We start from the raw sequence: 15,580 nt of genomic DNA on the forward strand, positions 1-15,580 counted from the left end.
GCGCGCGCTGTAAGATGCAGCCTTGTAGTCATCCATGTTCCCGGTGATGAGCCCTGTGTTGTAGGCAGCGGAGCGGGATCTGGTGGTGGTTGAGGAGAGACCCCCCCCCACATGATTGTAAAGCGCTTTGGGTGTACAGCAATACACAATAAAGCGCTATATAAATGCATCATTCATTCATTCATTCATCTCAGGGCGTCGCGGATGGTTTTATCCACCCACGGCTTCTGGTTGGGAAACGTCCTGATGATGGTTTTCTGCACTGTATCATCCATTAGTTTCTCTATAAATCCCACAACCGCTTCCGTAAACAAGCTGACGTCATCAGAGCTGCGCCGGAACATGTCCCAGTCTGCGTCATCTAGCGCATCCTGCAGAGCGGCCACCGATTGGTCCGTCCAGCGTTGGACCTCCCTCTGCACCGGGGCTTCCTGTTTCAGCCTCTGTTTGTAAACAGGCATGAGGAAGATGGCGGCATGGTCCGATTTCCCAAACGGTGGTTGTGACTGTGCCTTGTAGCTGTTCTTGTATGGGGTGTACCAGTGATCTAATGTCCTTTCGCCCCTGGTGGGGCAGCCGATGTGCTGATGGAAGTTCGGCAGTGCACGCTTGAGGTTGGCACTGTTGAAATCTCCCAAAACAATGAATGCGGCGTCCCGGTGCTGTGTCTGGTGAAGGTGTAGTGTTTCATGTAAATCCCATATTGCAGTGTCCGTGTCCGCTTGAGGTGGAATATAAACGGCACTGACGATGACCGAGCTAAATTCCTGAGGGAGATAAAAAGGGCGACATTTGATGGTCAGAAGTTCAAGATTCGGTGTGCAGGAGCGTGAGAGGGAAACAATGCTCGCGCTGTCGCACCAGTGTTTGTTCACCATCAGACATACTCCACCTCCCCTAGTCTTCCCCGAGTCCAGTGTTCTGTCCATGCGGTAAACCGAGAAGAACTCGGCCAGCTGGATGGCGTGGTCTGGTACCGCTAGGTTCAGCCATGTCTCGGTGAAGCAGAGAAGGTTGCAGTCCCGAATGTCCCTCTGGAACTTGACTCTTGCCCTGAGGTCATCGAGTTTGTTATCCAGCGACTGGACATTGGCGAGCAGGACACTTGGTAAGGGAGCGCGGTGTGCACGTGCCCTCAGCCTGTTCCTGACACCGGCTCGTTTCCCTCGAGGACGCCGGTACGGGTCACGTCCTTTGTTCCTTCTCAGGATCTCGCTCGGCCAGGATGGGTCCGGGTTCAAAAACGGCGAAAGGTGAGTGCATTGTGCACCAATAGAAATAAGAGTGGCCCTGTCGTATGTAAGAATGGCCATCTTACAAAAAGAAACCGGTGATTATGGTTTACAATACGAAAAAATAACAAAAGAAGACAAGGTTTGGTCGGAGCAGTCGTGACGGCAGCCGATCTCATCGGCGCCATCTTACAAGATCTTCAATCTCTGTACCATTTAAAGTTTGAATCACAAAATAATTTAATGGTAATCTGGACCGAGTAAAAATCATGTATTTAGTTTTTTTAGCATTTAACACTAATTTTAATTTACCAAGAGAAGTCTGAAATGAATGAAAAGCATTCTGTAAAGAATGGTACAGAGAAGATGGAGCCATAGTGTAGAGAATAGTATCATCGGCATAAAAGTGTACATTTGCTGGCTCGACTCCTTTACCAAGTTAATTTATATAGATAGAAAATAAAATGGCCCCAAAATTGATCCTTGTGGAACACCTGTCTTCACTATTAAAGGAGCAGAAACATAATTATCTATGGACACACATTGAGTTCTTCCAGTCAAATAATTGGAGAACCACTTCAACACTATATCGCTAAAACCTACACATTTAAGGCTTTGGAAAAAAGGATCATGATTTACGGAATCAAATGCTTCATCCAATGCAGTTATTATATCGTTAGTGACTGACATTGTAGCAGTTACAGTACTATGTCCCTGTCTTAAATCTAAATGAGTTTGACATAAAATATTATTAACTGACAAATAGTACTTTAACTGTTAATTTACCATAGATTCAAACACTTTAGCTGTAACAGACAATCTTGAAATAGGCTGATAATTATCCAATACAATGGAGTCTCCACCCTTCAGTAATGGCCGAATAATCGCTGACTTCCAAGAATTTGGTATAAGACCACTACTTAAACTTAAATTGAAAATAGAAGCAATAGGTCTCGCTATTAAATCTGCAGCTATTTTTAAAAAGCAAGGCTCTATTTGATCAGGGCCAGCAGACTATTTACAATCAAGACTTATCAAGGCTTTATGAACCTGAGACAGGGAAATAGGTAGAAAATTAAAAACATTTCTTACACAACTTGAAGAAATGCTCATATCATCCTTACATCTACATCTACAGAGAAACCAGATGAAGTGATTGAACTTATATTAGTAAAATGTGTATTAAAACCTTTTATTATATTATATTTATCCTTAATTTCTTCATTATTTACGCTTAGAAAATCAGGTGCTGGTGGAGACAACACAGTTGAGGATTTTATCAGCTTCCAAAATTTACTAGGATCATTAAAATTTGTATTAATCATATTAAGATAATACTCACTTTTTGGCATTTTTAAAATAATTTTAATACATTTATTCCTTAGTAACCTAAATTGTTCCCAATCACTAGTACTATTAGTTATTTTAGCCTTGGACCAAGCAATATTTCTTTCTCTAAAAGAAGAAGAAACGGATGTATTGAACCATGGATTGTCTTTACCACAAACTTTAAATCTTCTAGGAGGTGCATGCTTATTAATCAGAGCTAAAAATGTGTCTTAAAGTAATTCCATGCCAGATCAACATCTGCCATATCAGATACATGAAAAACGTACTCGGTTACTAACGTAACCTCGGTTCCCTTAGATACGGGAACGAGTACTGCGTCGCTAGACGCTATGGGGAAAACTCCTTTTTCTCCGAGGACTGAAGACTTTTTCAATCATGCAGTGTGACTGCACGGCCATTGGTTCGTGCAGTAATAAAAAAAAAACGAACCAATGGCTCATCAGCGGCGCTGCACGAGCCTATGGTGGCAAAGCCCGCCAGAGCCCGCCAGAAGGGGCGGGGTCATCTGGCTATATAAGCGGGCACTTCGCCATAGGAAAACAGGCCAATTCGACTGAAGCGACGACCTGAGTCGTGCAGCTGCATGGCATGGCATAGTACGCAGTACTCGTTCCCGTATCTAAGGGAACCGAGGTTACGTTAGTAACTGAGTACGTTCCCTGTCGATACTTCACTCGTACTGTGTCGCTAGACGCTATGGGGAACAAATACAATCCCGCCATGCCATGAAGAGAAACGACAAACATAAACTGGCCTTGAGCAATAAGGCTCAGAGGGACCAATTATGAGCAGGAAGAATCCTGCATGAGGACCAAACTCTTAGAGGTCTGTCCAGCCTAGAAATCGTTTCAACGGTCATAAGTACAGCTTCAGCACCAGGAATGGGGCCAAGAGCATTCTTGGAGAATCAGGCAATGCCTGAGGGGACCGCTTAAGAAAGGCATGTGCCATTTAAGCAGAGAGAACCCGAGCCTGTAAGGCTGGGACATCCAAGTTATAGAACCTGGCAAATGTGGACGGCGAGGCCCAGCTGGCCGCCGCACAAATGTCTGCCATAGACACACCACTAGACCACGCCCAAAAAGAGGCCACGCCTCTAGTGGAATGGGCTCTCACTCCAATGGGGCTCTGGAGGCCCAGGGAGGAGTATACTAGTGCGATAGCGTCAACTAACATCGAGATATTCTGTGCTTTGTGACCGGAGACCCCTTGGTGCAGCCTCCAAAGCAGACAAAGAGTTGTTCCTAAAGGGCGCGGAACGCTCGATGTACATTCTCAATGCCCTGACCGGGCAGAGAAGGTTGAACTCTTGGTCCTCCTCAGAAGAGGGGAGCGCAGAGAGCGTAATAACCTGGGCTCTAAACGGAGTGTAGGGCGCCTTAGGGACATAGCCGTGTTTTGGTTTTAGGACGACCTTAGAGTCGTTAGGCCCAAACTCAAGACAGGCAGGGTTTACGGAGAGAGCCTGCAAGTCACCTACTCGCTTCACCGATGCTACCACTAGTAGCAGAGCGGTCTTTAGCGACAGTGTTTTTAAGCTTGCAGATTGTAGTGGCTCAAAAGGAGGGCCCTTAAGGGCTCTCAGGACCGTGGGCAGGTCCCATGCAGGGACTGTGAGGGGTCGGAGCGGATGGAGCCTCCTAGATCCCCTCAGGAACGGACAACCAGGTTGTTCCGGCCCACCGACTGTCCGGCTATAGGAGCGTGAGAGGCTGCTATAGCTACTATAGCTGGGCGCGGCCCTTATCCAACAGCTCTTGTAGATATGACAATATCACTGATATGTCACATGTTGTTGGGTCCTCGCCGCGGGCTTGACACCAGGCGGAGAAAACCGACCATTTAGAGGCGTAGAGGCGTCTCGTGGACGGGGCTCTAGCCTGTTCAATTGTATTCAGGACATTCTCGGGGAGATCTATTGAGTCCCATCGAGTGCCCATAGATGCAAGTCCCACAGCTCGGGCTGGGGGTGCCATATCGTTCTGTTCGCCTGAGAGAGGAGGTCTCGCCTCAGGGGAATGGGCCACGGAGCCGCTATTAGCAGCTGAGATAACTCCGGGATCCAAAGCTCGTTCTTCCAGAGTGGGGCCACTAGAAGTACATTGTGCTTGCATTCCCTGATTTGCCTGATTACTTGAGGAATCAGAGCAATCGGGGGAAAAGCGTATAGAAGGAGGTTGGGCATTTGTGGGCCAACGCGTCCTCGCTCTTCGAAAAATAAATCTGGCAGTGAGAGTTGTTTTTGGAGGCGAAGAGGTCGACCTCTGCCCTGCCAAAGATCTACCAGACTTCCTGAACCGTCTGTGGGTGGAGCATCCACTCCTCTGAGGGGACGTTGCTCCGAGAGAGCATGTCTGCTCCTTGGTTCAGAACGCCGGACACATGAGCTGCTCTCAGGGAACGCAGGTTGAGATGTGCCCATACTAAGAGGTGCTCTGCCATCTCGAAAAGGTGTTTCGAGGTGAGCCCGCCCTGGCGATTTATGTATGACACCACCGTCATGTTGTCCGAACGGACTAGTACGTGGTGTCCCTTCAGGACTGGCAGGAAAAACTGAAGAGCTTGACATACTGCCGTCCTTTCGAGGCAGTTGATGTGCATCTGTCCTTCTGCGTTCGTCCAGGAGCCGAAGGTCGGTTTGCCATTGCACAGAGCCCCCCAACCTGTGTTGGAGGCATCTGTTGTAACAACCTTCCTTCTGTAAATCAAACCCATTGCCACGCCTTGTTCGAACCATTGCAGGTTCTTCCAGGGGGCCAGGGCTGACACTCAGGCCCGGTTCACCCTGACGCGAATGCGTCCATGACGCCACGCATGAGGCGGAATTAGAGGTTTCAGCCAGTACTGACGGGGTCTCATCTTGAGAAGGCGCGACTTTCGCCGTCATGCGGGCGGAGTCGAAAACTGTCCCCAGGAACGAGTTTGTTGGCTGGGGGACAGGGAGCTCCTGGCCAAATTGATCCTGAGTCCCAGGTCCAAGTGACTGAGGAGGAGGGACCTGTGGGCTACCAGCTCTGCCTTCGATTGCGCTAGAATGAGCCAGTCATCGAGGTAATTCAGGACACAGATTCCCATCTGTTTCAGAGGGGAGAGAGCTGCATCTATGCACTTTTAAAAAGTGCGGGGAGCTAGAGCCAACCCAAAGTGCAGGATCCATGTATTGATAAGCCACTCCCTCGAAGGCGAATCTCAAGAATTGTCTGTGACGGGGGGGGGCTATCTGGATGTGAAAGTAAGCGTCTTTCAGATCCAGCGAATTTGTGAGAGGATCTGTTTCAGTGTAGTCATTCATAGGCCGTCTCATGAGGGCGCGGTTCAGATGTCTGAGATCGAGGATGGGCCGGAGGCCGCCACCCTTTTTGGGACGAGGAAATAACAGCTGTAGAAGCCTGATTCGCTCTGAGCTGGAGGAACTGTTTCTACAGCCCCCTTTTTCCAGCAAATTTTTCCACCTCAGCTCGCAGGACGTGAACGTTGCTGCTTAGCGCTGAGGTGGAGACCACACCGCTGAACCGCAGGGGTCTCTGAGCGAATCTAAGTGAATAACCTCATTCTATAATCCCTAGAACCCAACGAGACACTCCGGGGATGGCCCGTCAGGCCTCGGCCCGTGTGGCAAGGGTGTTGGAATTCATTTGGGTGGTGAGTCGCCGTGTGGGTACTCGACACACCTGTTAAGAGAAAATTACTCTTTTGAAAATGTTTGTGTTTTATTTTTCCTCACTATAGCAGTGATCGGCTGTGTGGGCGCTATATGAATGGGCCCAGTTCACAACAGTATGTACACAAACACATTGCCGTCGACACGCCGAGCTAAACAGGGAAGCGTGACAGAGGCCGTTTCGCGTACAGGGCCTGGATTCGGGTGAATGTTACCTGACAGAAGAAGCAAAGGTTTCTTAACTTGGGCAGCTCTCCGTCTTTGTTTGCAAGCAGCTGGTGAGACAAACTGCCCTGCACTCGTTGTCGCTCTACACCGCTGAACATGCAGCATCCGCCATTTATCACATTGAAACAAAGTCACAGGACGAGTTGCTGTAATCCAGTGGTTTGATCCAAACGGAGCCACATCCGACTGGAAAAAGGCCACCGTACTAGGCGCAGTAATCCACATCAAAAAACCCAGTCCATCACTATCCTCCAATTTGTCTACTATTTGCGATGTCAACATGATGCTACCCCATAGGTAGAACAGCCCAACTGGCCACATAGTTATCCGTTTTCTTGTTAGTGTATCAGAACTTCAATTAGCCGATTATCGATCTTCCAAGTAAATCATAAAAATCTTTGCTAAAACATAAAATAAACCATCACAAAACACAAAAACGAGAACAACGTGAGAAACGGAACACCTGTGCTGCCATCTTGAAAAGTGTTAACGAAAAATCTTTGTGCTTTTCTTGCATACTCAAGATGGCGCCGAGTATGGCTGCTGTGGTGTGGAACGCTCCCGTACTTTTGTTGTTTTTGTTTGTTTGTTCTGTGTTTAGTCATTCTCCTACTGTCAGTTTTACCAGAGACGAACTACTGGACATAAGGCAACACACACCGGACAATTTTTTTCCGGTTTTTGATTATTCAGACGCTTTGTTGGATGTTTTGGTCGGAGGGGCAGCGGTCCTAGTCAAACGCGCGCTCAGACGGAAAAGAGGGAAGCGCGCCAGCGCGCTGGTTAAACTCCGCGAACGCGGCTTCCGAACTGCGCTCCCAAGCATTCATCTAGCGAATCTCCGATCCCTTCCTAACAAAATGGATGAACTACTTCTCCTCACCCACACAAATAAGGACTTTACAAACTCTGCTGCATTGTGCTTCACTGAAACCTGGCTGAGTGAAACATCCCGGATAACATGCTTCATTTGCCTGGATATCAGCTGTTCAGATCAGACCGCATCACGGAGCTAACGGGGAAAACGAGAGGTGGTGGACTATGTTTCTACATAAATGAAGGTTGGTGTTCAGATGTAACAACTCTGAAGAAGATGTGTTCTCCTAATTTGGAGGCCTTCTTCATAAACTGTAAGCCATTCTATTCACCCCGCGAGTTTTCATCCTTCATTCTCGTGAATGTGTACGTGCCTCCGGACGCGTGCGTGAGCGCCGCGATGCAACAGCTGGCTGAACAAATATCTGAAACAGAGCAAAGGTACCCGGACTCTTTTTTAATCATTCTTGGAGATTTTAATAAAGCAAATCTCTCCCGCGAACTGCCGAAATACAGACAGCACGTTACATGTCCCACCAGAGACAGTAATATATTGGATCATTGTTACACAATAATTAAAGATGCATATCACTCTGTCCCACGGGCAGCTCTTGGGCTCTCTGATCACTGTTTGGTTCATCTCATACCGACCTATAGGCAAAAACTCAGATCTTCTAAGCCTGTATTAAGAACTGTTAAGAGATGGACTAATGAAGCAGAGCAAGATTTAAAAGCTTGTTTTGACCTCACTGATTGGACTGTTTTTGAAGCCGCTGCCAACGATCTGGATGAACTCGCAGAGACTGTAACATCATATATCAGTTTCTGTGAGGATATATGCATCCCCACCAGGACATTCTTATCATTCAATAATGATAAACCGTGGTTTACTGGGAAACTCAAACAACTTCGTCAGGCCAAAGAGGACGCTTACAGAAGTGGGGATAAAATCTTGTATAACCAGGCCAGGAACAGACTAACAAAGGAGATCAGAGTGGCTAAAAAGAACTACTCTGAGAAGTTGAAAAAAGAACTTTCAGCCAACGATCCGGCATCGGTATGGACTGGTCTGAGGAACATCACCATGTACAAGACACCACCCCCACAGTCTGTGGAGAATCAACAACTGGCTGACGATCTCAATGTGTTCTACTGCAGATTTGAAAAGGCCAGACTGACACCCAGCACCCGCTCTGATCTGCACTTCACACATTCACCTTCCCCCCCTGCAACCCCCCTTACTCCCTCCCCCACCATTCTACCTGCGTTTAAAGTCTGTGTAGAGGATGTGAACCGGGTCTTCAGAAAACAGAAATCTAGGAAAGCTTCAGGACCAGACGGTATTTCACCTGCCTGTCTAAAAGTCTGTGCTGACCAATTGGCCCCCATCTTTACACAAATCTTCAACAGATCTCTGGAGCTGTGTGAAGTTCCCTGCTGCTTCAAACGCTCCACCATCATTCCCGTCCCCAAAAAGCCCAAAATCACTGGACTTAATGACTACAGACCTGTCGCACTCACGTCTGTGGTCATGAAGTCACTTGAGAGACTGGTCCTGGCCTACCTGAAGGACATCACTAGACCCTTGCTGGATCCTCTTCAGTTTGCCTATAGAGCAAACAGGTCTGTGGATGACGCTGTCAATATGGGACTGCATTACATCCTGCAACACCTCGACAAACCTGGGAATTATGCAAGGATCTTATTTGTGGACTTCAGCTCGGCCTTCAATACCATCATACCTGACCTTCTCTCAGACAAACTGAGACAGCTCTCTGTGCCCTCCTCCATCTGTCAGTGGATCACCAGCTTCCTGACAGACAGGCAGCAGCTAGTGAGGCTGGGCAAACTCACATCCAGGACTCTCACCATCAGCACTGGCGCCCCTCAGGGTTGCGCTCTCTCCCCACTGCTCTTCTCTCTCTACACGAATGACTGCACATCAAAGGACCCCTCTGTCAAGCTCCTGAAGTTTGCGGACGGCACTACAGTCATAGGCCTCATCAAGGACGGTGACGAGTCTGCTTACAGACAGGAAGTTGAGCAGCTGGCTGTCTGGTGCAGTCTTAACAACCTGGAGCTGAACATGCTCAAAACTGTGGAGATGATAGTGGACTTCAGGAGAAACCCCCCTGCTCTCCCCCCACTCACCATCAGGAACAGCACTGTGACTTCAGTAGAGTCATTCAGATTCCTGGGCACCACCATCTCTCAGGACCTGAAGTGGGACAATCACATTGACTCTATTGCGAAAAAGGCCCAGCAGAGGCTGTATTTCCTCCGCCAGCTAAGGAAGTTCAACCTGCCTCAGGAGCTGCTGAAACAGTTCTACTCTGCAATCATCGAGTCTGTCCTATGTTCTTCTATAACTGTTTGGTTTGGTTCAGCTACCAAAACAGACATCAGAAGACTACAACGGACAGTTAGGACTGCTGAGAGAATTATCGGTGCCCCTCTGCCCAGCCTCCAAGAACTTTACACCTCCAGAGTGAGGAAAAGGGCTAAGAAAGTCACTCTGGACCCCTCACACCCAGCTCACTCTCTCTTTGAACTGTTGCCCTCTGGCCGGCGCTACAGATCACTGAGCACCAGAACAGCCAGACACAAGAACAGTTTTTTCCCCCAGGCCGTATCCCACCTGAACAACACATAACACACCCCGGTACTGTACATCTGTAAATAACCCATCAAACCTTCATCTGTACATAGGACACATGCACATTCACAGTTCTGTCTATGGTCATGTCTCTTTTCTGTATATTTTTATTTTTATTACTATTGTTATCCTTAATTATTGTATATTCTCTTCATTAGTGTTCTTTATCACCTTAATTATATGTTGTCTGCACTATGTTTGTACTTTCTGTACTGGAAGATCCTAACACCAAGACAAATTCCTTGTGTGTGCAAACACACTTGGCAATAAAGCTCTTTCTGATTCTGATTCTGATTCTGATACTGAACCGGATTATCTCTACACTCCAGTCCAACAGGTGGCGCAAACGCATCATCATTTATTTCTAACAAAATTAAAAGAAGAATGAGTCGCTGAACGTATTTCGTACCTACGGAGCCCCTCAAGGGACATGGTGGTGGAAAAAATTCAGGGTGAGAGGAATTTTTTTTTTTAAATGATTTGCATTCTCAAGACTTTTGCATTACTTTACAGCTTGCAGTAGTTCATACAGTAGGTTCACATTGGAGGGTTCATAGAGTTTTATTTTGAACTTGGACTCAAATAAAGAAATACGTCAGTGATTAGTTCAAGGCACGGTTTTGGGACATTCTGAAATGCTTAATGTGGCTTAATGTTTTAAAACAGTGACATTGGAGGACCAAATTCCATAATAATAAATTCTAATAAACTTTTTAGGCTAATATTAATAATCTTATTAATAATATTAGCCTGCTATTAATAAAGCACCTGCTCGTTAAGCTTCTGAAGCACATCAAAATCCACGCTGGAGGCCAAACAGACTCGTGTCCACAATGCGGAAAGAATTTGGGTCATACAAAATACAGGAAAGATCATATGAGGATCCACACGGGAGAAAAACAATCTCCCACGATTGTTGATTGACAGTAGCGTTTTAACTTAGACCCGCCCTGAGTGAGCTGTCAACACTCCGCCATTGTTTCGACACCAGAGCAGGAGTACACAAAAATGGCTCCTAAGCGTAGGGTTGCCACCCGTCCCTTAAAACACAGAATCGTCCTGTATTCAAAGCTAAAATGACTATGTGTTGGCATTTGTAAAATACAGGACAAATCGCGTCCCATATTGATTTGATACAGGATGCGATTTGTCCTGTATTTTACAAAAGTCAATACATAGTTGAATCAACAAATAAGTATTTTGCACTGTTTATAATACTAATACTAATTAAATCAATTTCATACAAGGTATTAGAGAAGCTCATTTGCGCGTAATTGCATTTTGGCGTCTTTATTTTCATAGTGACAGATTCTCCAGATTGTGCGCCGTTAAAGCAGCATGCGCTAAACCTGCGTGGTTTAAAATATCTAGGAGCTCACACCTGCCCTTTGAACACCAGGCTTTCCAGATGTAAGGCTGAATGGGAAAGTTATCAATGTAACTAATGATGAATGCGCAGTTTGCAGAGAAACATTTCAGTTGATCACGGTGAACTGTGACTTAAAGGGACAGTTCACCCAAAATTTTCAAAAATGCCATCGTTTACACACCCATAAGATGTTACAAACCTGTAATAATTTCTTTCTTTTTTTGAACATAAAATAAAATACTTTGAAGAATGTGGGTAACCAAAGAGTTTCTGGTCCCCAATGACTCTGATAGTATTTTTATTTTTAGTTACTGAGGACCAGCAGTTGTTTAGTTACCCACATAAGTATCTTCTTTTGTGTTCAGAAGAAAACAATACTTTATGCAGGTTTAGAACAACCTGGGTAAATTATGACAGAAAGATAAGTGTGCCAGTCATGTCAGAGTGAGAAGCATGTTTTATTTGTAATTATTAATTGTTCTTTAAATAGTAGTGTTGGGTTCGAGTCCACCTTTGTCGAGTCCGAGTCGAGACCAAGTCCGTAACCTATTGAGTCCGAGTCCGAGTTCGAGTCCAAAAGGTGCCGAGTTGGACTCAAGTCCGAGTCCTTAATATTCGAGTCCGAGTCGAGTCCGGTCGAGTTCATGGTAAATTATTGTGTTTGTGGAGGTTGCACAAACAGATGTACAGGACATCGAGTCCACAGGTTTCCTAACAAGAAATAGGACGGTATCTTTGTGCAGCTGAAGAGACTGGACTTCACTAATGCATCTGCTTCAAACACCGCGGTGGTGTGTAACTTAATGATCACTTTACACCGGAGGATTATCATCCAGGCGATATGAGTTTCACATGAGATGCTGAAGCAAGAACTTAGTGAGACTCGGTGTGGTTCCTTCGGTGCACACAGCCCCTTCATCGGGTCCCGGTCAGCCTGTGTTCGGCTTAATGTGTTTTTAAATGGGTCGTAGTATACTTTTGGTAGTATATATTTACATTTATTCATTTATCTGACGCTTTTATCCAAAGCGACTTACAATTGCTATATATGTCAGAGGTCGCACACCTCTGGAGCAACTAGGGGTTAAGTGTCTTGCTCAGGGACACATTGGTGTCTCACAGTGGATTCGAACCCGGGTCTCTCACACCAAAGGCATGTGTCTTATCCATATGTTATATATATATATATAACAGTTGAAATGTTGTGTTTTGAGTTGGGTATTAACAGTGCTATGAAATATTTATGATTTAGTGCTGTATAAATAAAACTGAATTGAATTAACCATAAATGCAGATTTGCTTGATTGTGATTTATTTTTTTATTGATTGTCAACAAAATGGGGCCATTCAAAACCTTTATAAAGTCCTCCTTCCTCTGTAAACTATCTTCTAATGACTGACACAACACATGCAGGTAAGAGCTGCTCAGAACACCACAGGCCCAGCGGGCAACTCGTCTGTATGCTGTCAATATTGATTGTGTTATACCAATGGCATCAAAAAGTGTTACTTATAGGTAGTCATGGCCTAAATAGAGTTAACTTGTATAATAATAACTTCATATAGGCTATCTGTAGCACATATGGGTTCAGACAGCAAGCCTCAAAGCCTGGGTGTAGAGTCAGACACTGCACATCAAGTGTGGGGGTCACATTCTCCACTAAGACCCAGTATGTAACGTATCTAACTCGCTGCAGCACTGACTTTCCTCAGCTGTGACCATGGCCACACATTTCCCACACAAGCACCTATGAATCAAAAATGTGTTTATCTCTCTTTCCTGCGGTGATAAGAAACCACTATCACGTAATGTTAGTGTCAGATATTAACGAGTGTGACACGCCCCTGATCAACGCTTATTAGTTTCTATTACTGGTAGTATCAATACTAGCATTGTTATTGCCTGATTACATTAGCTAACATGTGTATATCTGTAAGCTAACACTGATCTCTCACCAAACACCTGCCCTGTTCTCCTCATATCAACTCAATTTGTCTTCTCTGACCGTTGTTCTGTCTAATCCTGGCCTGTCCTGTTCTCTTGGCTGCATAGCAGGCGCATAATTTTATCTGTGGTCCGTCATACGAGTGTAAATACACATTTAACCTTTCCTCAGCGTCCGAACTGTCATTGCGATCCATCGTAAATGGACCGCTCTCCCTTTTGATGCGTCACTTCCGGTTTTGGCGCGTTTCAAATGCGGACGTAAAATTCTCTCACAAAAATGACTCCAGAAGCCTTAATAGCATACTTTAAAGTATATTTTAAAGAAAATCTAGTTCCTACAGTATTTTTCTATACATCGACTCACTGGAGTCTCTAACCTGCAATATGCCCTTTAATGATTCATTCAAGAACGAAGCAAGTGCCTGACTTTACGAATGGATCATTGACCCGATTCCTTCAAAAACACTGAATCATTCAATAACGAAATGTTATGTTGCTCAGATCAGATGCACAACTGTTCTGGTCTTTCTGGCACTCTTGAATTAATGAATAAAAACAGCAAAATGAGTCATCAATATTTTGTGTCTAAAATGTAAGTCCCTTTAACTACTCGTTTATTTAACTCTTGTATAAAATCAGAATAATTTATGTTTTGCAAAATTTGCAGTTCGCCGAGTGCTTCTTTTTACTGGATGCCTTGCAAATAAATTCCTTGTGATTTTCATAAGAAAAAAAATTATTGCTGACTTCGATGACATGGTCTGCTGCTGTGTGCAGATGTGAGGCGCCAAATTCGTGGATTTACATTTTGCGCCTATGTCTAATGTTACTGCTGCCTGCTGGTGTGGTGCCGAGAAGGCAAGTAACATTGTCTATTTATTTTTTTTCATGTTACACATAATGCGGACTCGACTGTACTCGGCAAAATTCCCGAGTCCAAAATGTCAGAGTCCGTGACAAGTCCGAGTACAAATTCATCCGAGTACGTGACAAGTCCGAGTTCATTCATAATTGCACTCGAGTCCGGACTCGAGTCCGAGTCCGAGTACCCCAACTCTATTAAATAGAGTGCTGTATCGCTAATGGCAAGCACACATAATAATAATATACATAAAATAAAGTGAGATGATCTGCTGCTGATCCTGAATGGCTTGTTTAATGAGTGTTTATAGTCTGAGGCATCAATATTCATAGAGCTGCTGAAAATCCTCTTTATTTCATGTCAATAGATCCTGTTTTCACCTCATTCATTATGCTGATGACTTCAGATTTGTTAATTGCCACATTAAGCTCATTTTATTGCTGTCAACGAATTTAAGCAAATGACACTAACAGCTATTGTGACATTACAAGATGTCATTATCATAACTGCATTTATTTCATTAAAGACAAATCTTCGTGATAAATCGTTGAAATCGATAAATTTATCTAAATTTCATAAACGGGCATTACTTGCATGGTTATTAATCTTTAAGCACAATTTCTCCCCTCACCGGTACTTCATCTGGAACAATCATGACATTTTTTTTTTTAATAATTGTTTTGAGAAAAGCATTTTGATTGTTTCTCATTTATTTAACCCAGAAGATCTGGTTTTAAGTTACAAATAATTTTTATGTAATTTTGACCATTGTCATGGAGGCTATTCCTAAAGGAGCTGTTATGCTTGAGCTCTTAGATCATCCAGCACATTACCTATTTCTTTAGACCCATTTGAAATCCCAGTAGGAAAGCTATGCTTTTTGTTACGTCCGTCATCATGTAACTATAAGATTAGAACGCTTTTTCAAAAGGAGCTTGTAACAACTCTGTATGTGGTGTCTTATTGGAAGATTGTGGTTGATCATATTGACTGGAACAAACTATGGACTCTGCCTTTGTAATATATAATAACTAACAAGGTTTGAGAACTCTTATTCAAATCGTTTCACAGATTTTACCCAGCTGAAGTGGTTTTTAAAAAGGTTTAAATCAGACATAGACACAAGCTGTTCATTTTGTGGTGGTTTGTTTTCTGACTTTGCTGGGGTTGGAATTGAACTGCTGGTAACATCTGGCCAGAGGAGAACTGGCCCCCTGAATAAGCCTGGTTTCTCCCAAGGTTTTTTTCTCCATTCTGTCACCGATGGAGTTTTGGTTGCTTGCCGCTCTCGCCTCTGGCTTGCTTAGTTGGGGGCACTTAATTTCCAGCGATATCGTTGACTTGATTCCACAGATACTATCTAAACTGAACTGAGCTGGACGATGACATCACTGAATTCAATAATGAAATGCCCGTAATTGAAAATGATTGTTTAATCTTGTCATTTTACATTATTGG

General features: G+C 44.6%; 1 protein-coding gene across 1 annotated transcript in view; it reads left to right on the forward strand.

Annotated features, from left to right (window-relative positions):
- Positions 1 to 15,580, forward strand: part of LOC306874820 (uncharacterized protein) — a 30,670-nt gene that overhangs the window by 5,036 nt on the left and 10,054 nt on the right. The window lies entirely within an intron of this gene.

The sequence above is a fragment of the Barbus barbus genome (genome assembly GCF_936440315.1).
Source record: "Barbus barbus genome assembly, chromosome: 9".
Lineage (NCBI taxonomy): Eukaryota > Metazoa > Chordata > Actinopteri > Cypriniformes > Cyprinidae > Barbus > Barbus barbus.